The 26253-nt window shown below is 37.6% G+C and overlaps 1 long non-coding RNA gene across 4 annotated transcripts in view; it reads right to left on the bottom strand.

Annotated features, from left to right (window-relative positions):
• Window positions 1-685: 685 nt before the first annotated feature.
• The window catches only part of LOC118971100 (uncharacterized), a 36051-nt gene continuing 10483 nt past the window's right edge, over window positions 686-26253 (bottom strand). Inside the window, exons 2-5 of one of the 4 annotated variants that reach the window (XR_012133001.1) lie at window positions 11953-12230; window positions 11503-11586; window positions 11039-11098; window positions 686-3035 (exon numbers count right to left, since the gene is read on the bottom strand). This is a non-coding gene — a long non-coding RNA (uncharacterized lncRNA). The remainder of the gene's footprint in view (window positions 3036-11038; window positions 11099-11502; window positions 11587-11952; window positions 12231-26253) is intronic. The other 3 variants (XR_005059368.2, XR_005059369.2, XR_005059366.2) reach the window with 3 other exon arrangements.

The following is a 26253-nucleotide window of genomic DNA, read 5'->3' as shown; positions in this document are numbered from 1 at the left end:
TATGTGTAGAAGGTTATAAGAAATAGAACAGACTTCTCAGCAGAAACTAAGCAACGCATAGACAATGGAAAGACTTTTTAAAGGGCTGGAAGAAAAAAACTCAAACTAGAATTCGATGTCCAGCAAAAGTATTCTTCAATAACATTAAAAGTTATTGAAACAGAAAACAGAAAATGCATCACCAGCAGATCTGTACTACAAGAAGGTTGAAGGAAGTTCTTCAGGAGGCAAGAAAATGATACCAAATAGAATCAACAGATCCAGATTGAGGTATGACTTGGGTTTTGGAACTATCAGACAAAGACTTTAAAATAACTATGACTCTGAATTTGGCGGAAAAAAAGGAGAATGAATGAAGAGATGGGGGATTTCAGCAACAAAATGGAGACAGTAAGAAAAAGTCAAATTGAAATGCTAGATATATTTGAGATGAGAATTCCTTCAATGAGCTCATCAGCAGACAGGACATATCTGAAGAAAGAACCAGCAAATGTGAAGTAAAACAAGTTTGGTATAGCCACACATTGGAATATTATACATTTATGATAATGAACACACCACAGTTATACATAGTTGAATAATAGAAACATGTTTAAAAAAAAAAGCCAAACTGGAAAACACATAATTTAGGAATATATATTTGTATGGTAAATTATTTTTTTTAAGCAAGATAATTCTTCAAACCACACTACAACTCAGCACTATAGCAATCTCAGCTTGGTCACTAGCCTGGAGTGAGGACCCAACCCAGGCTCGGCCAGTCCAGCTCTCTCTCTGGAGAATTTGGATTGGGAAAGAGGAAGGACTCTTATTAGTCATTGTTGGGTCTCTGACCTGGGGAGTGAGGTGCTATGATGTAACTGGGTCCTCCCAAAATGTGTTGAAGCCCCACTCCCCAGTGTGATGGTGTTTGGATATTGAGCCTTTGGGATGAAGTCATGAGGGTGGGACCTTCATGATGGGATTAGTCCCCTTATAAGAAGAAACACCAGAGAGCTGGCTTGCTTTCTGTCTCTCCCTGCCACGAGAGGACACAGCTGTTTAGAGGTGAAGCATACTTCTGTTTGATATCAGTCAGCTTCTTGGGAATTATGTTCTGAATGGCTTCTGTTCTATCCTTTAATAAATTGTAAATGCTTTACTTACTATTATGTGGGAGCCATAACATAATTAAACTGTTAGTTTGAAGCAGAGGATAAGAGACTGGTCATGAAGCATGCTAGAAAAGTTACATAGAAGTTGGCAGCAACTTGGGGGAAACTGAAAGGAAAATTGGACTGAAAATGTTAAGATAAAGTCAAAACAGAGGAACAAGTAATTGAGTCCAGGTCCAGGTCAGAATGTGAAACTTGAAGGGTCTCTATTCTAGATGAGAGGACCACTGGCAGGGCTGTAGAGCAGAGGAGAGATGGTAAGTATTTCAGATACAGGCTGTCATTAAAGAAAATCCATACCAAGGGAATCAAGGCAGAGGTCAGAATAGATTCCCTAGCAGGAGCCAAAAAATACTACCTGTCCAAAGGTGGCCAGCCCAGGAACAGGTGCCCTGGAGAAAGAACAAAACAAGAAACACAGGTGTTTAAGCAGCCTGAGAAGGGATCTGGATGTTGAATGGATCACTTAAGGGGTGGCAACTGGACAATTCTAATAATCAAGGACTGTACTCTTCTCCAGTGCACCTTGCTGCACTTTGTTCCAGGATGACTATAAAAAAGCAAGACCATTAGAATACTCATCTGCAGAGCTGTTTGACATTGATTAATTTTTCTTTTATTAATTTATTAAGGTATCATTGATATACACTCTTACAAAGGTTTCACAAGAAAAGCAACGTGATTATAACATTACTCCCTATACCCCGTTGCAGTCACTATCCATCAGTGTAGTAAGATGCCACAGAGTCCCTATTTGATGCTGATTTTTTTTAAAGCACATTTCCTGAGGTCTCACTAGTACCAAAATATGAAGAATGTAATAATTTTTCTCTGCCTAGAGTGAAGTCACCAATAACTTATTCTTTCCTACATCAATGATACAAGCTAACACTTAACATAATCCATACTAGGTGCCAAACACTTCACATGTATCATATTATTTCACCTTTTACAACCACTTTCTTAGGTAGACACGATTGTTAACCCATTTTACAGAGGAGAAAACCCAAGCACAGAAGGTTAAATAAGTGGCATACTGCCACCTATTTAAACCACAGGTTTAATGATGTACACAGGTTATCTGGTTCCAGAGACCATGAAATTAACCTCTATACTACATTGCATGCATGCTTTCCTTGCCCCTTTCTCATAATTCAGAAACAAAGAAAAGTCCACTTTAATCCAACTTCCACACAAATGCAACTTTCTTCCCTGAAGTAATCGCTATCTATTTGATGGGTGTCCTTCTAAACCGATTTCTTTTGTTTCCATATCTATGCACATTGTGTATGTGGGTATATAGACATAGAGAAATAGCTTTCTGCAGATTGCTATTTTCATGTAGAATTTGTCTTAAAGATCTTTCCACATCAGAATATAGATCCATTTTATTCTTTGGATATATTCCATAGTATAGATGCATTATAGTTCAGCTGATCATTTTTCCTTGGTTGGTCATTTATATTGTTTCTGATTTCATGGTTACAAACAACGCTGCCATTGAATATCCTTGAATATGTCTCTTTATGATTGTTTGCCAATATACATCTAAGAAAGACACTTAGAAATACAATTGCAGTGGATGAAGGATGTGTTGATACTTTTGCTAATGGTGACACGTAAGGTGCCCTCCAGGGAGGCTGTGACTGCCATCCGTTGTCATTCACAGATTGAAAAGGCTGGGCCTGCTGAGTTTCCAGGAAATCAATTCTGTATGTGAGCACGCTCCACCTCTACCACATGAAGGAATGCCAAGGTCTTCTCTCCTCCCCACTTCATGTTCAGGAAGGGGGAGTTTTGATATAAGTTGTAGAACAAACAGGGTCCTTGAGAACAATGGGATTCCCAAAAAAGGAGATGGCCGGCCAGAAGTGAAACCTTCTGTGGAGAAAAAAAAATGAAATGAGTGAAAGATTTATTTTTCCTCCTGAGCCTCTTTTTTTCGGTATTTTGTGATCTGTGTGGTAAACCAGGCAAAGGGGTGTCCCTTTATTCCCGAAAGGTCACAGTGGACAGTGCAGGGTTCAGGGCTAAGAGCACATAAAGTGAGGAGTTCAGGAACATCTGCTCTAATCCCTTAAGAAAGAGACCAGAGACGATGAGGATAAAGATTTAGTTAGCGGTAGTGCAGCTGCCCGGAGGGCCCCTGGTGCATACCCACCTCATGACTCCAGAGAAGTCACAGTGTTCGTGGCTCCTGGTTTTGGTGGCATCAGAACCACTTCTCATGACACACAACCATCAAGTATTTAAATACATTTCTTTCCTAAATTGGTTTTAGAATTTGATGCAAGTACAGTGTTATTTTATATAGGTTAATTATAATATTATTTTTAAAGTTACTTATACATGTTATTTTACATTTGATCTAACTTGACTATACTGTTAGTACAGTAAGTTGATGTTACCCTCTTAACCCCTCTCTCTTTTTTTTTTTATAATCAATGTGGCTCCATCTTCGTGATTTCATGGGTCCCTAATGATAAACAAGCTGCATTTTAAACATGAGATTAAGTTGCAGAATTTTTCTGATACCCAACTAAGTGACTAAATTTATATTCATAAAATTAGAGGATTGTCAAGATTACAGTCTAAAACCTATTAAATTGCCAAAATCCAAATATGTTTTTCCCATATGTGTTTGATGAGGGAAAAACAAAAGATATTTATGACCTAATAGTTTCACTGGTGCTTTTCTCTTTTACCCTATTTGAGTTACCATATTTCAATTCCCATCAGGAAACTCTAGCTCTTTGTCTTGCAAGTACATACTTAGTAATTCAAAGCATAAATGCTAGGGATGTTCTGCTTAAGCAAGCCTACTTATCTGTGAAACCAGGAAGGGAGAATATCCTAAGCTTTAATACTGCCACCTTCAGGGCACGACTCTTCATTCAGGAACTTTGGAATACTAAAAATTAAATTTACTTTCGAAATAGTTGCCTCCTGCTCCCACAGTTGCCATGTATTAAACACATACTCTGTATCAGGCTTTGTGCTAAGAACTTCTTAATATTTTTTCATTATTTTTTTCAATAAGGCAAATCCTTATTCATATGTAGACTCATTCACTCACTCATCCATGAATATAAAACAGGGAGCTGACATAAAAAGCAAAGAAAAGGTAGATTTAACCTGATTTGATAATTAAAGGAACAGAAGGAGAGAACCACAAAAAACGGACAAAAGATCATTTCAGACAGGGGGTGCATATAGCAAAAGCTCCATATGGGGAAAACCCTTGGCACGTTCAAGGGCTAAAAAACCAACCACTGTGGGCTTGGGCAGAACATAAACAAACTTAAACTATCATGCTTCAAGTTGGACAGATAAGCCGGGGCCAGGTAAAAAACCTAAAATTCAATTTTTAAACTAAACGTAATGAAAGACCATTTAAGGATTTTAAGCAGGAAATGGTGTGATCTGATTTTACATTTTATGATCTGGTCTACATTTTATAATCAATTTTTGCTGTTACGTGGAGCTGGATTGCCAGGGAGGCAGACTTTAAGTGCAGATATCAGTTTGGAGGCCATTATAGTGATTGATTGGAGAGATGATGGGTACTCAAGATGTGATGGCAATAGAAATGGAGAATAAAAGTAAGAATCAAAAGATATTTAGGAGGTAGAATTGGCAGATTTGTTGCAGGATTAGACATGAGGATGAAGGACAGGGAAACCGTGGATACATTTAGGTTCATTTGATAAATGGTGTGGTTCCATTTATGGAAATAAAGAATGTTGTGATGGGGAAGTTAAGAAAGGGAAAGGCTTGTGGAATTAAATGTGGAACTCTGTTTTGGCCATGGGTTTGGCCATGGGTCTGAGATGTCTGTGCGACACCCAGGACAAGCTTAAATAAATGGTTTGATGTTTGAGTTTGGGTCTTAGAGGGGAGCTGGGCTGCAGATGTAAATTGATTGGCATAATGGTAGTATTTAAACACATGGAAATTAGTGAGATTATTTTTGAAGCTAGTATATGAAGGGAAGAAGAGAGGGCCCAGGACTGACTCCTAAGGAATATCAACACGTGGTGGTGGGGCATAGGAAGAGCCAGCAAAGGAGCAGATGGAGAAGCTAAGATGGGAGGAAAACCAAGAAAAAGTAGCATTGAGCAAACAAGAATAAAGGGAGTTCTGTGCAGGGGAAAATGGTCACCTATACCCAGGAGTGTGAGGGCAAATGTTTCACAAATGGCTTTGTGAGGGAGAAGAAGTTCTGATTAGCAGCATTTGCTGATTGTGGTGATGTAAATGCTCTTGCCATGGCCAGTTTCAAGCTACCAACATGTCTTCACCGAATCTGGAGTTGGAAAAAGACGCGCACAGTTAGCTGCCAAGTACCATTACTATCAGGGTCCCAGACACTGCCGCTGGGAGAGCATGAGATGAAGACGGGGAAATGTGCACTGAGTATGAAACATGCAGGTCACTACCTTAATAAGGGTCATTTCTGGACTATGGGGACAGAAGCCAGATTGAAATGGGTAGAGGAATGCAATGAAGGTAAGAAAGGAAAGACAATGTACAACCTTGTTAAAGAAATTGATGGTAGTTTGGGGGAGAAGAGGAATCAAGATTTTAAAAAATTTTTAACTCAAAAAGATTAAGACTTTTGAGCTAAGAAGTGCCAAATAAGAATAAGTGGCAGGGAAAGGATTTGAACTCAGGTTTGTTTTGATTCCAAAGCTATTTTGTAAGCTATCCAAACATAGAATTTTGGATGATTTAAAAAATACTTCTCTGTATTTTACAATTTTTTTCATTAAGAGAATAAATTACCTTTATAATCATAAAAATACTGATAAAATACAATAAATTGTATATTTGCATTTTATATACTTTGCTGTAAGACAGCAAAGTATATAAAACCCATTAGCTAGTCAAGTTCAATATAAATAGCATTTACCAAAGAGTGCCACCTAGTGCAAAATTTACTTCTCAGATAATTATTTAAACTTCCATTCCGTTTTACAGCTTATAAATCAACACACATTAAAATATCTGTGAACTAAAACACCTAAAGGTGCTACCTTCAAAACTCATGATTTCGTAGATTCTAATTGTTAGGTTTCACAACATTAGATATGGGAAGGGACCGTGTTCTATTTTGTGTGGTGCTAAGTACACTGTCAGAGCTGAAAAGATCATGAATAATGGTAGGAATCAGAAAGGGATGTCAACTTCCTCTAAAAAATCAAAGGCTCTTGCACTGCAATTCACAAGAAATTGTAGTTATTTTTCTCTAGAATAAGGTGTGTAATAATGGAATAAGTGTCTTAGGGGCTTTAGTGAATTTCATTGGGATGTTTTTCCTTTGGCTTTGTAAAGGACAGACCTCTGGGGTAAGAACAAGTGTTCTTAGTAGAATGGGTAGGGTGTCAGGCCATGGGTATAGATGCAATATATAATTGAGGTTCCATATTTATATAATTCTATAGTATATCAATCATGTTTAAATGTAATTATAAGGCTATGTATTTTTGGATTATAGTATTAAACTATAATAATGACAATAGTTTTCGAGTGAATGCAAAATTTCATACTAATAGAAATAGCTTTTAAAAGAGCATCAATATAATTATTTCTTTTTCTTCTTAATACTTATTTTTAATAGAATTACATTGTTTTCTTAAAGCAGAGAAAAGAGATTACTATTAAAAGGGAGGGGAAAGTATATTACTTGCAGATAATTTAATTACCTATTAGAAAATCCAAGAGTATTTAGAGTAACACTATTTCAACCATAGAGTATGGCCTTAAACAAAAACAAACATACAAAAACCAGTAACTATCTTATACTTCAGAAGTAGTTTGTTGGAAAAATGTAAGGAAAATAGATTCTATTTGCTATATCATGAAAAAATAAAAATTCTTAAAATATCATTAGAAGTAAAATGGCACTATAGCCCTCTAAAACTGGACTACATGTGGGTTTGAATCTGATGAGAGGTTGTGGGAAAGATAAAGACTGAATTATATTTAATTTTGAGCACCTTCAGAATTTTTCTTTTGTGAAAACTTCATTTATATCAAAATGAATATTTAAAAATACATACATATTTTTTAAATAGCCTTATGAAGAGATCAATAAATAATACAGTATTAAACTTGGATTTGTCCAGCAGGTCCCATGAAATTATTTGATCAGACTGCCACCTACAGGTGGCAAGAAAAGCAGAGTTGGCACTAAAATGTATTTTCCACCTATTATGTATCAGGCATTGTATTAAGAAAAAAACAATAGGGTTGCCAGATAATATACAGAGCCCTTGCTTAAAATTGTTTTCAGTTAACAAACAACAATTTTTTTTTTGAGAGGGCATCTCTCATATTTATTGATCAAATGGTTGTTAACAACAATAAAATTCTGTATAGGGGACTCAATGCACAATCATTAATCAATCCCAAGCCTAATTCTCAACAGTCTCCAATCTTCTGAAGCATAACGAACAAGTTCTTACATGGTGAACAAGTTCTTACATGGTGAACAGTGCAAGGGCAGTCATATCACAGAAACTTTCGGTTTTGATCACGCATCATGAACTATAAACAATCAAGTCAGATATGATTATTCGTTTGATTTTTATACTTGATTTATATGTGAATCCCACATTTCTCCCTTATTATTATTATTTTAAATAAAATGCTGAAGTGGTAGGTAGATGCAAGATAAAGGTAGAAAACATAGTTTAGTGCTATAAGAGGGCAAATGTAGATGATCAGGTGTGTGCCTGTAGACTAAGTATTAATCCAAGCTAGACAAGAACAACCAACACTTTTATAATATAACTTATGTCCCAATTATTGCATATGACCTACTTAGCCTGGAAAACTATTCATTGTTTATCTGAAATTCAAATTCAACTGGGCATCCCGCAATTTTATTTGCTAAATCTGGCAACCCAAAAAATGGAGGTAATAATCTGACCACACTCTGCTGCTTAAACCTTTCAACAGCCTCCCATTAGCCTCAGGGTAAGGAACAAGCACCTTAACATGGCACATAAGAACATTTGTGTCTCTGCTCCCAACTGGCTCCTCATCAGAATCTTCTTAGGTAGTTTGCTTGGCCTAGAATGTATAGGTCCTGATTTGTCCCTCTTTTAACAGTTTTATTCATAGTCACATCTTACCTCTGGATATTTACTGAATGTCAAAATCATAATAGTAGATTATAATTACTTCAAGGAGAGAAAAGCTAATCAGGACACATAATTTACAGAAAAACATTACCTTGGAAAGACATATTGGAAAATATTTTATTTCCAGCAAATTTTGTGTTCCTATTTAAATGTCATGAAAGAAAAATCCTAGGGAACTTAAATTGTGTGTGTGTGTGTGTGTGTGTGTGTGTGTGTGTGTGTGTGTGTGTGTGTGTGTGTGTGTGTGTGTGTGTGTGTGTGTGTGTTTGGAGAAAGAACGGGGCCCTGACTGCTCCGGTCACCTGCCCTGTGTATGCCTGTTTTTTCTCCCAATCTGAACTTCCCTCAATCTAAATCTGAAATGATTTGGAATTGAAATTTCTCCAAAGGAAGTTCTTTTTATCTTAAACCATAAGTATATGAGAGATTTAAAACTGATGTTTTGAGATCTTGCTAAGCGGATCTACTAAATAATCAAGAAGAAAATTAAGCTTATAAGAATGTGGACTTTGCAGTCAATTAAGGCCTGGCTTCATGGCTGCCTGGAGAGCTCATGGGCTGGCTTTAGAGATCCACAAACTCACTCTAATTATAAATAAAATAGTGTTTGTGTGTGTGCTTATATGTGTATTTGGTAGGGAGAAAGCATTCATCTGATTCTCAAAGGGATAAATAACCCAAAAAGGTTTAAGAACCACTTTTCTGAAATTATTTATCTAGCCAGCATGCTTTGCTTAAAGAAGCTTCTGCTGGTAACTGGTAAAAAAAAATTTCAAGACAAGGAATTGTGCAGACTTTTTAAAGTACTTTTGTTTCAAAATATAGAAGACAAAAAAAATATACGAAGAGAGATATTTAAGAAATAAACAAGTACATCAGAATCCCAGAGAAATGATATCTGAAAAGATCTACATTCAACTCTTACATCTTAGCTGCTACCATCAGAAAACTTGATAGTAAAATTTATCTTTTATTTCAATGTTTCTATGTAATAATACATCATATTTATTGAACACTTATCATGTGTCAGGTACTATCCCAATAATCATTTACAACTAGTAACTCACTGGATCCTCTTAACAACTCTATCATCCCTGCAGAAATGAGAAATCAGAAGCAATTAGAGGTGGAGAAACTTGCCCAACGACACAGTGAATGGTGGAGGCAGGTTTTTCAATTGGGCACATGGTCAGTATTCTTATAAGCTTTATTTTCTTCTTTATTATTTAGTAGGTCCATTTATCAAGACACCAATAAACTTCATAGAATGTCCATTTAATACATATCAAGATTTAAGAAATAGAATACTGAAAATCTATACTTCCACAAAACGTTACTTGGCTTCTGGGACACTGCTGCTCTGTGAGCCTCCTCCTACCTCCTACTGGTCACTTTTTCTTTAGTCTTTTTTGGGTTCTATCTCCTCGTCAGGCTTTGAACCTCTCCTCTCCATCTATATATATGTTCCTTAGGTAAACTAATCCAGTCCCATGACTTCAAATGCTGCTCATATGTTGATCTTCAAATTTGTATTTCTGAGTTGGAGTATTTCCTTAAAGTCTAAATTCATCTATTCAGCTGCCTTCTCAGTATCTCCACTGGAAGCTAATCAACATCTCAAACTAAATATGGTCGAAGGAATGGCTGATTCCCCCATTCAGGACTCCCAGTCTTCTCTCTCAATAAATGGCAACGCCCTTCTTCTGTTACTCAGAACAAAAGTCTTTGGTCCATCTTTGTTTCTTCTCCCTCCCTCACACCCCAAATCAAATCTATTGGCAAATGAAGTCTATTTGACCTTCAGGATATGTCCAGATGACTATGTAGCCTAAATCCATCTATTTCCTTAACTCAAGCCACCATGATGTCTCTAACCTGGATTATGGCAAAAGTCTCTGTAATGACCATTTGCTGCTCAGATCTCCCGGTGCAGGAGGCTGACTGACTGGTGGTCCCAGGTGCTGCACTGATACCATCCCTGTGTTCATGCTGAGACCACACTTCGCAAGGACTACTTCCAGCTAATGATGGCCCCACCATGGACACTAGGGCAGCCCATTCCTGGGAGCACTTCTCTGATGGGCGACTTCAGTTCAAAGGCTCTGAACTGGCTTTGCCAAACTTTGCTGGAACTGAACTGCAGTTTCAGACTCCTCCATCCAACCTTCCTGCCCTCCACCTGTCCTTTACCTGGGCCAGACCTTCCCTGCAGTATAAAGGCTCTCAATGCCTGTTCTGACACCCTCTCCATTCCTCTCAAAGGTGTTGGATTAAATGCTATTTAGTCACATTTTTAAAAACTGAATCCCAAACCATAAGTCAGCAGGTCACACAAAATTTCTCTGACATAATAGTCATGCACATTCAAATAGCAGGCTCTATGCCATGGAAATAGAAGCCACAAAGTGCCTTTGTGGCAATCTGCCCTTTTCTGAATATTACATTTAGAGACAACAGATGGAAATGCAGACATTAGATCCTGTCATTGATTCACTGTACAGGAAGGTCAAAGTTATTTAAGTATTTAAATGCTATAACCACTATTGAGTAGTCTATGTCATACTTGTCAAGAGGTTAAAAGAAACCAAGTAGAAATTACATTCCTGGTTTTACCACTAAGCTATTACACAAATTTGAATTAGTCCTCTCAAACCTTCCCAAAACTATGGCAAAAAGATGTAAGCATGTTTTAGAAATGCTTAGGTATTATTACATAAAGAAAGAGAAAATAGTTACCTTACTGAATCTTATTCTGACTCCATGAGGAAGCATGGTCCAGTTTTCATTTTATTTTGCCTATGAGAAAACAGAACTATCATCCATTACAGTTTCTGTTAGTTGCCAGTACCTCCTCAGTGCATGTGCGTCTAATACAAAAGAGGTCCAAGATATGCCAGAACACAGCATGATCTAACAGAACACTGAGTTGAGAGTCAGGAGCCCATGTTCTCATTTTAAATTGGCCACTAACTAGCTTTGTGACTTTAAGTAAGTTACAAATAGTCTCAGTTTTATTTATCTTTTGCTGCTTAATAAATTACCTCAAACTTAGTGGCTTAAAACAACAAACATGTTAGTTTGTGTAGATTAGGGGTCCAGGATTCAGGCTCTGGATCAGGGACTCTTATGAGATAACAATCAAGATGTCAGCCATCATCTGAAGGCTCGGCTGGGGCTGGAGGCTCTGCTTCTGTACTTACTCACGTGCCACTGGCAAGAGGCTTCAGCTCTTCACGTTGCGGGCTTCTCCATACAGTTGCCTGTCATATGGCGGCTGGCTTCCCCTAAAGTGGGTGATTCAAAAGTGAGGAAGTGACTAGGCAGGCACTGCAATGTGCTTTACAAGCTCATCTTGGAAACAACATACCATCTCTTCTGCTACCATTCATGCAAACTAACGCTGGTCACTGTGGGAGAGGACTACACAAGGGTGTGAATACCAAAAGGTGGGATTATCGGAGAACATTTTGGACGCTATTTGCCATACTCTCTGACCTCAGTTTCTCCATCTGTAGAGTGAGGTCTTTTAACTAGATGGTCTTTAAGGCTAGTGCTCTTGGCGCTCCCAAATTCCACCTCCAGATCTCGCTTATCACCCCCATGTAGAAATTCCTACTCCTTTTAGGTTTAAACCACCTGCCTACACCAACTTTTACCCTTCCATGTTGCTGTCACGCACAGACTTCCTGACTGCCATCTCTCCATCACTGTGACAGCCCTGGGCTTACAGTTGTCCTCTTCATTCCAAGTTCCGCCATCACCCTGCAGCTCCCAGGTTCGCATGGGCGAGCCCTCCTTTACCGTGGCTTTGGGGCTGCTTATCTTCCTCATCTGCAGTGCCTCTCCCATCCACTCCAATCCAGAACCCATTCCACGCTGTTTTTCATCACCAACACCTGGGAACTGTCATCACCAAAATTGTTCGACTCTGTAAACAATAAATTCAGTCATCTTACTTTCTCGCTGTAATTTCCTGTTTTGCCAATTCTCTAACCAATGAGTCCCAAGATGGGCCCCAGACCTGGTTGGAAACTGTCACATCTGCTTTCTCTGTATTGGACCTCTCTTGTCTTCACTTCATTTCCACTTCAAAGTGCATTTTAAAGTCCATCACTTGAACCACTCTCTGAAGAGATTCCTCAGATACTTTCTCTCATAGTCTTTCACATCTGCTTGAAAAATCCTCAAACTCCATTTCTCCTATCACCCTCATGTACTTGTTACTCCCCAAAGAAAACAGAATCCATTAGCTGAGGACCCTGTGTCTGGACCTATTCTTTATTTCTTTCCTCTTGTTATAATGAAAGGAGAATTTTACCTCTAATCTGAAGTTAGTCCCTTCACCTATGCTTAAAAGTTAATTACTGCTCACCTTTTCAGAATCTCTGGTATTTTTTAATAACCTGGTGCAGTCTCACGTCCACCTTCCTGTCTTCCCTGAAGTCCCTTTCTTATATTCTGTTGACTTCCTTCTTTGCCTAAAACTGCTGACCAATATGGTAGCTGGTAGCCACATGTGGCTATTGAGCATTTGAAATATAGCTAGTCCCAACTGACAAACCTCACCAGGGTCCAAAGACTTAGAATTTTAAAAAAAGAATGTAAATGTTCTCATTAATCACTTTTTATATGGATTACATGTTGAATGTATGGCTTTTGGAGGGGTGGGTGAGTGGGACAGGATAGTTAAGACTTACTTCTAACTCCTAAATATTCTATCTGTCACCTGGCATTATGAAGTTATCTGGTGTAGTTTATTCAAATAACAGCACATTTTCCTCGGTATACAGGCACACCTCATTCTATTGTACTTTACCTTACTGTGCCTCTGTCTCAGATACTGTGTTTGTTACAAATTGAAGCTTTCTGGCAAACCTGCATCAAGCAAGTCTATCAGTGACATTTTCCCAACAGCATTTGCTCACTTCATGTCTTTGTCACATTTTGGTAATTCTCACAGTGTTTCAAACTTTTCCATTATTATTATATTCATGGTGATGTGATTAGTGATTATGACTTGCTGAAGCTCAGATAATGGTTAGCATATTTTTTAGCAATAAAATATGTTTAATTAGGGCATATACATTGTTTTTTGGTCATAATGCTATTGCAGACTTAATAGACAACAGTATAATGTAAACACAACTTTTACATGCACTGGGAAACCAAAAAATTCTTTATTTTGATATTTGCTTTATTGCAGTGGTCTGGAACTGAATCTGCAATATCTCCAAGGTATGACTGTATATAAGGTTAAATTTTTCACACAGTTGAACCCATTATAAAAAAATTTTTATCTTTGTGATGTACAAGAAATTAGTTATTTGTGAAGAAAAATAAATAGTTCTATTTTAATATTAATTGTGTTCACAAAGTAGATATCTGGTTAAAGACTAATTTTTTACCCAGGGAAGTTAAATGTGTCTATTTTCTCCTTTATAACCAATATACTATTATATACTATACTATATAAAGTGTATAGTATCATATAATCTACTATATGTAGTATTTATATATGAGATTAATAATGCTGCAAATGATATTCATGTATGAATATAGAGCTTTTTTGGATTTAACCCAGTGAAAACCATTCAGGACCTCTGAGCTCCAGAGCTATAAGACGGTAAATTTTTGTGGTTTAAGCCAATAAGTTTGTGGTAATTTGTTAACAGCAGGAATAGGACACTAATACACCAGTTATAGACTGTTTGTATAATGACATCTATTAGTTTGTACATGATGTTTATTGCTGAACAGAAATAATTAATTTTGATAGGATAAAATCCTTAAATCTTTCTCCTTATGGTTTGCCTTTTGGGGGTCTTGTTTAAGAAAATCTTCCAGCTCTACAGTTCCTTCCATTTTCTTTGAATATGGAAACTATGTAAATTTACCTTTCATGTATATGTCTTTAAACCATTAGCTGTTTGTTTTCATGTAGGTTCTGAAGGAGAAATCTAGCATACAGTTTTTCCTTTTAGCAATACAAATTTTTCCGATAGCAGTCTTCAATGTTACACTGGTTTATTAGTCTCTCCCTACAATGTAACTGTGCTATTCTATTGCCTTCGTTTTACAGTTGGATTTTTAAGAATTCAACTGAAATTCACCTAACATAAAATTAACCATTTTAAAGTGAACAATTCAGAGGCATTTAGTATAGTCACAGTGTTGTGCAACCACTACCTCTATCTAGTTCCATAAAGTTATGGTTGGTTTTAATACTTAATAGGATATGTTCAACTTTGCCTCAGTTCATCATCATTAAAGGTAACAGCATATGTCAAACAATGGTTATTAATTTTTAATATATTTTATTGATGCATAGTTGATAAAAATATATTGGTTTTGAGTATATAACACAGTGATTTAACAGTTACATATGTTATTAAATCCTCACCCCAGCTAGTATAGTTATTATCTGTAAACATAGAAAGATGTTACAGAACTACTGACTAAATATTCTCTATGCTGTACTTTCACTCCTATGACTGATTTATATGATGATTAAGATTTTTGTGCCTCTTTACCCCCTTCACCCACTTCACCCACCCACCCTAATCCCTCCCTGGTGGTAACCACTGGTCACTTCTGAGTATTTGTGAGTCTACTGCTGTTTTGTTCATTTTGTTTTGTTTTTAGATTCCACATGTAAGTGAAATCATACGGTATTTGTCTTTATCCACCTGACTTATTTCACTGAGCATGATATACCCTCTAGGTCCAACCACATGTCACAAATGGCAGGATTTCTTTCATTTTTTTGGCTGAATAGTATTCCATTGTGTATATATATCACCTCTTCTTTATCCATTCATCTGCTGATGGACACTTTGGGTGCTTCCATATCTTGGCTACTGTAAATAATGTGCCAATGAACATAGGGGTGCATCTATCTTTTCCAATCAGAGATTTTGTTTTCTTCAGGTAAATTCCTAGATGTACAGTTACTGGGTCATATGGTATTTCTATTTTTAGTTTTTTGAGGAAAATCCATACTGCTTTCCATAGTGGTTGCACCAATTTACATTCCCACCAACAGGGTAGGAGACTTCCCTTTTCTCCACATTGGCAATACTTGTTATTTCTTGTCTTTGGATAGTGGCCATTCTGACTGGTGTGAGGTAATATATTTCGTGGTTTTAATTTGCATTTCCCTGATGATTAGCGATGTGTAGCACCTTTTCATGGGCCTGTTGGCCTCCATATTTCTTCTTTAGAGAAATGTCTGTTCAGGTCCTCTGCCCATTTTTTAATCAGGTTATTTGTTTTTTTGGTGTTGAGGCATATGAGCTCTTTATGTATTTTGTATGTTAACTCCTTATCAGATGAATCATTTATGAATATATTCTCCCATACTGTAGATTGTCTTTTTGTTCTGCTGGTGTCCTTTGCTGTACAGATTTTTAGTTTGATGTAGTCCCACTTGTTCATTTTTGCTTTTGTTTCCCTTGACGAAGGAGATGCATCCAGGAAAAAATTTCTCATACTTATATTCAAGAGATTTTTGTCTATGTTTTCTTCTAAGAGTTTTATGGTTTCATGCCTTACATTCAGGTCTTTGATCCATTTCGAATTTACTTTCATGTATGGGGTTAGACAGTGATCCAGTTTCATTCTCTTACATGTAGCTGTCCAGTTTTGCCAACACCAGTTGTTGAAGAGGCTGTCTTTTCCCCATTGTATATTTATGGCTCCTTTATTGTATATTAACTGACCATATATGCTTGGGTTTATATCTGGGCTCTCTTTTCTGTTCCACTGATCTATGGGTCTGTTCTTGTGTTTTGATTATTGTAGTTTTGTAGTATAGCTTGAAGTCAGGGAGCATAATACCCCTGGCTTTGTTCTTCTTTCTCAGGATTTCTTTGGCTATTTGGGGTCTTTGTGGTTCCATATGAATTTTAGAACTATTTGTTCTAGTTCACTGAAAAATGCTATTGGTGCTTTGATAGGGATTGCATTGAATGTGTAAATTGATTTGGGAAGGATGGCCATTTTGACAATATTAATTCTCCTTCTCCATGAGCATGGGATAGATCCCATTTATTTGTGTCTTCTTCAATTTCTTTCATCAGTGTCTTATAGTTTCCAGAGTACAGGTCTTTCACCTTCTTGGTTAAGTTTACTCCAAGTTATTTTATTCTTTTTGATGTGATTGTAAATGCAATTGTTTTCCTGATTTCTCTTTCTAGTTCATTGTTAGTATATAGGAGTGCAACAGATTTCTGTATGTTGATTTTGTATCCTGCAACTTTGCTGAATCCAGTTGTTAGTTCTAATGGTATTTTTGATGGAGTCTTTAGGGTTTTCTATATAAAGTATCATGTTATCTGCAAATAGTGACAGTTACACTTCTTCCTCTATACCAGTTTGGATGCCTTTTGTCTCTTTCTTGTCTGACTGCCATGGCTAGGACTTCCAGTACTACATTGAATAAAAGTGGTAAGAGTGGGTAAGCTTGCCTTGCCTCTGAACTCAGAGAAAAGCTTTCAGCTTTTCACCATTGAGAATAATGTTAGCTGTGCATTTGCCACATATGGCCTTTATTATATTGAGGTATGTTCTCTCTGTACCCACTTTGTTGAGGGTTTTATCATGAATGGATGTTGAATTTTGCTAATGTTTTTTCAGTATCTATTGAGATGATCATATGATTTTTATCCTCACTTTTGTTAAGGTGATGTATCACATTGATTGATTTATAAATACTGTACCATTCTTGCTTCCTTGGAATAAATCCCACTTAGTCATGATAGACGATCCTTTTGATGTATTTTTGAGTTTGGTTTACTAATATTTTGTTGAGGATAATTACATCTATGTTCATCAAGGATATTATTGGTCTGCAATTTTCTTTTTTTGTATTGTCTCTGGTTTTGGTATTAGACTGATGCTGGCCTTCTAAAATGAGTTTGGGAGTATTCCCTACTCTTAATATTTTTAAAAATTAGTATATATTAAGTGTTTGTAATAGTGGTTGGCACTATCATAAAATTATTATATCATGTTATTGCTTTATAGTCAAAAAGCACAGGTTGATGTTATCCTCCTTTGCTGGCATCTCTGCCTCTTCCCAGATTGTGTATTTTGTAGTAGTTCATTCTTTGAAACTCTTCTCTTCTGTATCTACATTCATCCCCTAAGTTTCTGCATCCAAGTTTATGTATTTACATTTTTGTATAAGTCCTGACAACTCCTTAGTTTATACTTCCAGCCCTAACCTTACCAGTGAGCTTTAGACTGGTATATGCAACTGACTATTCAGCATCTCCACTTGGATGTCACTAGACATCTTACAAATCCAAAACAGAAGTTGTGATTCCCCTCTCTGAAAAATCCACTTCTTAGTATTTTCCATATTAAAAAATGGCACCACCATGTACAGCTGTTTAGGCCAAAATCTTGGAGTCATGCTTGATCTTGTTCTTTGCTTCATTCATATTCAATTTTTCAGAAAATCCTGCCTGCTCTATCATTCAAATATATCCAGAATCCAACTACTTCTCAATACATCCTCCACTACTCAAGCCACCATTACCTCCTACTGGAATAATGTGAGCCTCCCATTTGGACTCCCTGCTTCCATTCTTGACATCTCCACAGTCCATTTTCTGCATAGGCAACAGCCAGAATGATCTTTTAAAACATTAAATAGAATATTTCTATTCAAAACCTTCAAATGGCTTCCAGTTTACTCAGAATAAAGTCCCAAATCCCTATGTCCTTACCTTGGGGTAAGATCCTCTGGTGGCCAGTCTTCATGGAGACAGTACCACCATATACTAGCAGGTGTTTTGGAAATTCACAGAAAATTATGACAGTTAACAGTGTTAGACAACCTGTTACATACAGGATATTCCCATAAAAGAAATAACTGTGTCTTGTCCTGTAGAACTTTTGAATTTCTGGCTGGATATTCATGTAGGTGAAAAACCTATTTACTATTAGTTGAGTGTTTAATTATGTAATAAAATCTCCAGGAATGCGCTACCCTGTAAGTTAAGGGAAAGCAGTACATTACTTTTTTTGGAACATTACCAACAGTTGTTCACCACTTTGGAGAATCACATTACACATGGCAACACTGTTTGTTATTTGCATTACTTATATAACGTATCTGAATAGATTTATAGCTGTCACCTTCATGCTGACTCCACATATAGTCAGAAACATCTATTTCATCATGTCCTTTATTGTAATTGCTTCTCTGCATTAAACACGTATAATTCTATTGAAAGCAGGTCCACATCCACCCTCCTAAACCCCACTTTGTGGTCTGGGTCTAGATTTTTGCAAACTGCATTTCTCTTCCCCAGGTAACTCTCTGTTCGGTTCTGCCAGCAGGGGGTGCTTGAGGGAGGGTGCGGGCAGAAGAAGGAAAGTGAATACTCATGCCTGCTGTGTGCTGTTCCTGTCATTGTTGCCTCAGCAACAGCACTTCCTTCTGGTACCAGAAATTAGCTCCAGTCTTTTGCTTCCTTTGGCACTTCCAAAAGTAGCCTTAAGGACCCCACCCCTGAGGTCCCAATATTAGCAGAGCAGCACCTTTTTCTCAAGAGTCTAAGTCTTAGCTCTGTGTGACCCGTCCTTCCGTGTCTAGTTTCTGAAAACATCAACTTCTTCTCTTTGTTCCCCTGGCAGGTTATTATCTCTGGGCTTCAATGGTTGCTTTTTTAATCCTTCCAGTCCCGCTGTAATACACTTCTCACATAAAATTCTCTCTGCTGAAATGACTGGTACTGTTTCTGTTTTCCTGACTGCACTCTAATGAATATAGTACTTCATGCCAGAATAGTTTCAGGAAACAGACCTTCAAAGATGGGATTTAGGATTGCTTGGTTATATCCTTAGCTTTGAAAGTGGTGCGGAGATCTTTGCTAATAGAAAAGTAGAGTTGTCATTACTTCCTGTTTAGCAATCAGAAAATCAATGTATTAGACCAGCATGGTACCCTGTGAAATGGAAGGGTGATCAAGGTTTCTGCACACTAGATTATAGCATATGGATGGAGAGTGGATATCTCTCAGCAGAGTGAAGGTGTATTGCTGGCTGTGTCCACCGGAAGTGGACTACACTTGATCTTTACAAAAGGTTATCAAACTATGGCCCAAACCAAAATCTGACCCACTAGCAGCTTTTGTAAATGAAGTTCTATTGGAAAACAGCCATGTCAGTATATTTACATATTCTATATAACATATGTATATTTTAGTGCTTTTCACTAGAATGCACAGTTGAAAAGCTGTGAGACCAAATCCTAAAATATTTACCATTTGGCCACTTACAGAAAAGTTGCTAATCCCTGGTCCAATTTACTAACAAGTATTGAGGAAAATACATTTGTCCTATTAATAGCAAGCCAGGTGCAAGAGGATATGTCCATTTGCTTCAGCAATGAACACACATCTGGAACAACAGATGCAATTGGAGTCACCACCTAATTAAGTTTACAAAATCCCCTGTGGTTATCCCAGATGCATCTGTCTTCTGCAAGGCTAAACAGGCACATCTAATGGAGATGTGGAAGGAGTCAGCATCCCTGCATCTCTTTAGTCCTGAATGGCAACACTAATCTCTGCACTCCTCCCATGAATATGATATTGCCTTACTATTTTCATAAACTGCAGCAGTTATAGGGGCTCCCACTTGGTCTTTCCTGCCAAAATAGCACTCACTCCATGAGTCAGGGAATAAATTTGGGGATTCTGCCATTTGGCTGAGTATGTCTATTCCATTTATGCATTACAGATCTAGGCAAATAACCATAGGGTAGATTCAGGTACCCACTGGGACCACTCTGAAAAGAACCTAAGCCAAAACTCCACTGTTCACCTGACTTTGATTCCCTATCATCCTATTCTGACTATTGCACTACAGGGACATTTTGGGTCTCTAAGAATTAGTTCCAGTTCAGAGGTGGAATCTAGTAATCCCTTAAAAATCCTGACTCTTTCTCTTCCCCCTAGTAAACCCCAGTTATCCCAGTAAATGACTACATGTCCCTTGGAGGAAGACTAGAAAGAAGACTAATGGTACAAATATTTGGCAGTATGGCATGCTCTGTTCTCAAAGTGACCTGGCTTTCCCTTTATTCAAGGGACTCCAGACCTGTGAAATGACTAAAGTCTGGAAAATGACTGAGTAGCTGAGGCTCTCTGTTTTGATGATTCAAGTCAGAGTTCTGTTCACCAGAGCTAGAGTAAGAGACCAAGTAAGACTGTAGTAGGGAAGCCCATCTATTTCAGTTCCAGGGACACCATGCCAAAGATTTCTGCAGGTGAGGCTATATATACGTCTGCCAACAATCCAGAAGAACAAAAGGTAGTTAATGAAATTAAAGTATTTTCAGGTCCTAGCATTATCACAAAAGTTAAAAAGACAATAGTTTGTATTAAAATACTGTCAAGGATGGTCTAATCTCTAATTATTTAAAAATATAAAATAATGTATAGTTAACAAATTCTGATTTGTTACATAACAATATTAAAATATATAAAAATTATATTTGATATTACATTAATTATATATAAATATTAAATAATGTATAACTAAAAAATTAACAAAACGGAAAAAGCAAAATAAAAAGCCTTGATTAATCCAAGGAAGATAAGAAATGAATGAAAAGGAAACAAAAACAGTCAAGATGACGGCATGAGTAGAGCAGCGGAAATCTCCCAAAACCACATATATTTATGAAAATATAACAAAGACAACTCTTCCTAGAATAGAGACCAGAGGACAAAGGACAACATCCAGACCACATCCACACCTGTGAGAACCCAGGGCCTCGTGAAGGGGGTAAGATACAAGCCCTGGACCCGCGGGACCCGAGCGCCCCTCCCCCCAGCTCCCGGCGGGAGGAGAGGAGTCAGCAGGGAGGGAGAAGGAGCCCAGGACTGCAGAACACCCAGCCCCAGTCATCTGGAACAGAGCGCAGACACAGTGCATGCGTGGGGTCCTGGATACTAGGGAAACAGGACAGCAAGACCTGTGAGCAGGTCCCTGAGGCTGGTGCCCGGGGACAAAGAAAAGCGAGTGGCTTTTTTTTTTTTTTTTTTTTGCGAGTGCTTTTTGGAAGTCTTAAAGGGAAAGAAGGGACCCCAAAACCAGATGGAAGCGTCCTGGGATACTTAGTTCAGCAGCAGGGAATCTGGAGATCTCTGGGCACTCTAAACCCCTGGGCAGCAGTGAGCACGGAGGCCCCTCACGGAGATAAATAGCCTCCCAGCCGCACCCCCTCCAATGGGGCTCCACCATATCAGAGCAGCTGCCGAAGGAAGCCACACCCACAGCAACAGCAGAGATAAACTCCATAGCAGCCAGGCAGGAATCAGAAGCCCTGTCTGCGCACAGCTGCCCAGCACAAGCCACTAGAGGTCGTTATTCTCCCAGGAGAGGAAGGCCACAAACCAACAAGAAGGAAAGTTCTTCCAGCCGTCACTTGTGCCAGCTCTGCAAACTATCTCTATCACCATGAAAAGGCAAAATTATAGGCAGACAAAGATCACAGAGTCAACACCTGAGAAGGAGACAGACCTAACCAGTATTCCTGAAAAATAATTCAAAATAAAAATCATAAACATGCTGATGGAGATGCAGAGAAATATACAAGAGCTAAGGGATGATGTCCGGAGAGAGATTACAGATGCCCGGAAGGAGATTACAGAAGTGAAACAAACTCTGGAAGGATTTATGAGCAGAATGGATAAGATGCAAGAGTCAATAGATTGAATAGAAACCAGAGAACAGGAATGCATAGAACCTGACATAGAGAGAGATAAAAGGATCTCCAGGAATGAAACAATATTAAGAGAACTGTGTGACGAATCCAAAAGGAACAATATCCGTATTAGAGCGGTACCAGAAGAAAAAGAGAGAGAAAAAGGGATAGAAAGTGTCTTTGAAGAAATAATTGCTGAAAACTTCCCCAAACTGGGGGAGGAAATAATTGAACAGACCACGGAAATACACAGAACTCCCAACAGAAAGGACCCAAGGAGGACAACACCAAGACACATAATAATTAAAATGGCAAAGATCAAGGACAAGGAAAGAGTTTTAAAGGCAGCTAGAGAGAAAAAGGTCACCTATAAAGGAAAACCCATCAGGATATCATCAGACTTCTCAACAGAAACCTTACAGGCCAGAAGAGAATGGCATGATATATTTAATGCAATGAAACAGAAGGGCCTTGAACCAAGGATACTGTATCCAGCACGACTATCATTTAAATATGATGGAGGGATTAAACAATTCCCAGACAAGCAAAAGTTGAGGGAATTTGCCTCCCAAAAACCACCTCTACAGGGTATTTTAGAGGGACTGTTCTAGACGGGAGCACTCCTAAGACTAAACAGATGTCACCAGAGAAAATAAAATCACAGCAAAGAAAGCAGACCAACCAAATAGTAACTAAAGGCAAAAAAATAAAATCAACTACCCACTAAAAGCAGTTAAACGAAACATGAAAGAGCACAGAATAAAATAACCAACATATAAAGAATGGAGGAGGAGGAATAAGAAGGGAGAGAAGAAAAGAATCTCCAGACAGTGTATATAACAGCTCGATAAGCAAGCTAAGTTAGGCAGTAAGATACTAAAGAGGCTAACCTTGAACCTTTGGTAACCACGAATCTAAAACCTGCAATGGCAATAAGTACATATCTTTCAATAGTCACCCTAAATGTAAATGGACTGAATGCACCAATCAAAAGACACAGAGTAACAGAATGGATAAAAAAGCAAGAACCAACTATATGCTGCTTACAAGAAACTCACCTTAAACCCAAAGACATGCACAGACTAAAAGTCTAGGGATGGAAAAACATATTTCAGGCAAACAACAGAGAGAAGAAAGCAGGGGTTGCAGTACTAATATCAGACAAAATAGAATTCAAAACAAAGAAAGTAACAAGAGATAAAGAAGGACATTACATAATGATAAAGGGCTCAGTCCAACAAGAGGATATAACCATTCTAAATATATATGCACCCAACACAGGAGCACCAGCATATGTGAAACAAATACTAACAGAACTAAAGGGGGAAATAGAATGCAATGCATTCATTTTAGGAGACTTCAACACACCACTCACCCCAAAGGGTAGATCTACCAGGCAGAAAATACATAAGGACACGGAGGCACTGAACAACACAATAGAATAGATGGACCTAATAGACATCTATAGAACTCTACATCTAAAAGCAACAGGATATACATTATTCTCAAGTGCACATGGAACATTCTCCAGAATAGACCACATACTAGCTCACAAAAAGAGCCTCAGTAAATTCCAAAAGATTGAAATTCTACCAACCAACTTTTCAGACCACAAAGGTATAAAACTAGAAATAAATGCTACAAAGAAAACAAAAAGGATCACAAACACATGGAGGCTTAAAAAAATGCTCCTAAAAGAAAAAATGCTCCTAAATAATCAATGGATCAATGAACAAATCAAAATAGAGATCAAGGAATATATAGAAACAAATGACAACAACAACACAAAGCCCCAACTTCTGTGGGATGCAGCGAAAGAAGTCTTAAGAGGAAAGTATATAGTGATTCAGGCACACTTGAAGAAGGAAGAACAATCCCAAATGAATAGTCTAACATCACAATTATCAAAACTGGAAAAAGAAGAACAAATGAGGCCTAAAGTCAGCAGAAGGAGGGACATAATAAAGACTAGAGAAGAAATAAACAAAATTGAAAAGAATAAAACAACAGAAAAAAATAAATGAAAACAAGAGCTGGTTCTTTGAGAAAATAAACAAAATAGATAAGCCTCTAGCCCAACTTATTAAGAGAAAAAGAGAATCAACACAAATCAACAGAATCAGAAATGAGAATGGAAAAATCATGACAGACTCCACAGAAATACAAAGAATTATTAAAGACTACTATGAAAACCTATATGCCAACAAGCTGGAAAACCTAGAAGAAATGGACAACTTCCTAGAAAAATACAACGTCCCCAGACTGACCAAGGAAGAAACACAAAAGTTAAACAAACCAATTACGAGCAAAGAAATTGAAGCGGTAATCAAAAAACTTCCCAAGAACAAAACCCCGGGCCAGACAGATTTACCTTGGAATTTTATCAGACACACAGAGAAGACATAATACCCATTCTCCATAAAGTTTTCCAAAAAATAGAAGAGGAGGGAATACTCCCAAACTCATTCTATGAAGCCAACATCACCCTAATACCAAAACCAGGCAAAGACCCCACCAAAAAAGAAAATTACAGACCAATATCCCTGATGAACGTAGATGCAAAAATACTCAATAAAATATCAGCAAACCGAATTCAAAAATACAACAAAAGGATCGTACACCATGACCAATTGGGATTCATCCCAGGGATGCAAGGATGGTACAACATTTGAAAATCCATCAACATCATCCACCACATCAACAAAAAGAAAGACAAAAACCACATGATCATCTCCATAGATGCTGAAAAAGCATTTGACAAAATTCAACATCCATTCATGATAAAAACTCTCAGCAAAATGGGTATACAGGGCAAGTACCTCAACATAATAAAGGACATATATGATAAACCCACAGCCAACATCATACTGAACAGTGAGAAGCTGAAAGCTTTTCCTCTGAGATTGGGAACAAGACAGGGATGCCCACACTCCCCACTGTTCTTTAACATAGTACTGGAGGCCCTAGCCATGGAAATCAGACAAAACAAAGAAATACAAGGAATCCAGATTGGTAAAGATGAAGTTAAACTGTCACTATTTGCAGATGACATGATATTGTACATAAAAAACCCTAAAGACTCCACTCCAAAACTACTGGAACTGATATGGGAATACAGCAAAGTTGCAGTATACAAAATTAACACACAGAAATATGTGGCTTTCCTATACACTAACAATGAACCAATAGAAAGAGAAATCAGGAAAACAACTCCATTCACAATTGCATCAAAAAGAATAAAATACCTAGGAATAAACCTAACCAAAGAAGTGAAAGACCTATACCCTGAAAACTAAAAGTCACTCTTAGGAGAAATTAAAGGGGACACTAACAAATGGAAACTCATCCCATGCTCATGGCTAGGAAGAATTAATATCGTCAAAATGGCCATCCTGCCCAAAGCAATATACAGATTTGATGCAATCCCTATCAAATTACCAGTGACATTCTTCAATGAACTGGAACAAATAGTTCAAAAATTCATATGGAAACACCAAAAACCCAGAATAGCCAAAGCAATCCTGAGAAAGAAGAATAAAGTATGGGGGATCTCACTCCCCAACTTCAAGCTCTACTACAAAGCCATAGTAATCAAGACAATTTGGTACTGGCACAAGAACAGAGCCACAGACCAGTGGAACAGATAAGAGACTCCAGACATTAACCCAAACATATATGGTCAATTAATATTTGATAAAGCAGCCATGGACATACAATGGGGAAATGACAGTCTCTTCAACAGATGGTGCTGGCAAAACTGGACAGCTACATGTAGGAGAATGAAACTGAACCATTGTCTAACCCCATACACAAAAGTAAATTTGAAATGGATCAAAGACCTGAATGTAAGTCATGAAACCATAAAACTCTTAGAAAAAAACATAGGCAAAAATCTCTTAGACATAAACATGAGTGACCTCTTCTTGAACATATCTCCCCGGGCAAGGAAAACAATAGCATAAATGAACAAGTGGGACTATATTAAGCTGAACACCTTCTGTACAGCAAAAGACACCATCAATAGAACAAAAAGGTACCCTACAGTATGGGAGAATATATTTGTAAATGACAGATCCAATAAAGGCTTGATGCCCAAAATATATAAAGAGCTCACCCACATCAACAAACAAAAAACAAATATTCCAATTAAAAATGGGCAGAGGAATTTAACAGACAGTTCTCCAAAAAGGAAATACAGATGGCCAACAGACACATGAAAAGATGCTCC

This window comes from Manis javanica, chromosome 7 (genome assembly GCF_040802235.1).
Source record: "Manis javanica isolate MJ-LG chromosome 7, MJ_LKY, whole genome shotgun sequence".
NCBI classification, from domain to species: Eukaryota; Metazoa; Chordata; class Mammalia; order Pholidota; family Manidae; genus Manis; species Manis javanica.
The sequence above is the reverse complement of the archived record's forward strand: the minus strand, read 5'-3'. Positions and strand labels throughout refer to the sequence as shown.